Source organism: Pteropus vampyrus, unplaced genomic scaffold, assembly GCF_000151845.1.
Source record: "Pteropus vampyrus isolate Shadow unplaced genomic scaffold, Pvam_2.0 Scaffold184, whole genome shotgun sequence".
NCBI classification, from domain to species: Eukaryota; Metazoa; Chordata; class Mammalia; order Chiroptera; family Pteropodidae; genus Pteropus; species Pteropus vampyrus.
In genome coordinates this window covers 188,393-190,541 of record NW_011888965.1, presented here as the reverse complement: position 1 = coordinate 190,541, position 2,149 = coordinate 188,393, and positions in this window count along the sequence as shown.

Here is a 2,149-nt window from a genome sequence, read left to right as displayed (position 1 = left end):
AATATAATAATATCTACTCAAGTTATATTTTTGTAGGGAAGGCAAACTAGTTTCTTCCCTGAGTCCTTCCTTGATTGCTTAGAATCAGAGGTCAGAAATCTTTGGGGCATGGGTCTAAACCAAAGTATATACAACAGCATCTTTTCCCATAAAAGTACTTCCTGAACCCAGGAAAAAACGGATTTTTAAAAATAATTAAATAAATAAAAGAATGGAGCATCTACTCAAACCAGTACTAAAGCCAATGAAAAACACTAATACCTGAAAATTAGAAGTCAGAATAAAATATTCAAAGGAACTCAGTAGTACATTCTATTGTCCTCAATTTTGAAATATGAATAGAGTTCTCAGCTAATTGGTAATCAGTTAGTCACAGTTAAGGGGTTAAAATATTTGAATCATTATTTATAACACAGAATACAAAAGCCCTAGTCTCTATATAAACTTCCTAATGTAAACTATTTATAGAAAATGTGCAAATTTGAAACTTTGACGATGAAAGAGAGAAAGAGAGTGAAAGAGAATATTATCCATTATTTCCACACATTTACCACCTGGTTATACAGCACTAGCCATGCCTCCAACAGGTTATGTGTAATACTAAATTTCATTTTTAAATGAAAATGAATTTAAAGGGGCTGAATTTTCTGTACAGTTCACAGGAAATCAACCTTAAAGCTCTTACTATTAATACACTAATATATTCTATGTACACGATTATTAAATTCTTACAATAGATTAGACTGTAAAACTTGTTCTGTATTAATAATATTTCTGATTTTTTTCTTTTATTAGTGATCTTATCATTAATACTGATAGCAAGTGTAAAGACAGTTGTTATTATTTGCATAGCTAATACTTAATCATGATAACTCATTACAGGTGAACAGTATTTATTACTGGCCACAAATCAGTGACTTTCAAAATACTGACTTGGGAAAAATTCTATATTGCTGAATGTTATTAAGCACTAGCAAAAAAAAAAAAATTATCTGATAGAATTGTTCTTAGAAAAGTTAACATGAAAGAAAATATGATATCAAAAACGTTGTTTGCAAGATTTGATTCATTTGCAGGTTAAATTAATGTTATATTTTTTATGTCATTTGAAGTCCCTAAGAAATTAATGTAATCATATTTTTATCAAACAGCTTTGGTGAAATTGGTTACTTCAAAATTAATAATAAAAAAAATTAAATGGCTATTGCTGTATATCTTCTAATATTCTTAGAAAATCTCTTCTTTCTTTAATTTTTAATTAAGTTTATTGGGGTAACATTGGTTAATACAATTATATAATTTTTAGGTGTACGTTATAATTTGAAATCTGTATATTTTATTGTGTATTTACCACCCAAAGTCCAGTTTCCTTCAGCTACCATATATTTGATCCCCTTTACCCACTTCAACCTCCCCCTATCCCCCTATGTTGGACCCCCTTTATCCTCTTTACCTCCTCCCTCTTCCCCCACCCCACTAGTAACCACTAGTCTATAGTCCCCTGGTAACCACTAGCATATAGTCCATATCCATGAATCTGTGTGTTTGTCCTACTCATTTGTAGCTTTTAGGTTTATATCCTACCTATAAGTGATATCATATGATTTTCAGCTTTTTCTGTCTGGCTTATTTCGCTTAACATGATTATCTCGAGGTCCATCCATGTTGTCGCAAATGGCAATATTTCATCTCTTTTTATGGCTGAATAATATTCCATTGTATATGTATACCACAGCTTCTTTAGCCAATCATTTATCGTAGGACACTTTGGTTGCTTCCATTTCCTGGCCACTGTAAATAATACTGCTATGAACATCAGTGTGCATATATCTTTTTAGATATGGGTTTCAAGTCTTTGAGGTAAATACCCAGTAGAGAGATTACTGGATCACATGGTAGATCAATTCTTAGTGTTTTGAGGAACCTCCATACTGTTTTCCATAGTGGCTGTACCAATTTGCAGTCCCATCAGCAGTGTATGAGGGTTTCTTTTTCTTCACACCCTCTTTAACATTTGTTATTTTTCTACTGTTGATTATAGCTATTCTAACAGGTGTGATATGGTATCTCATTGTGGTTTTGATTTGCATTTCCCTAATAGCTAGTGATGTTGAGCATTTTTTCATATATTTCTTGGCCATTTGTATGT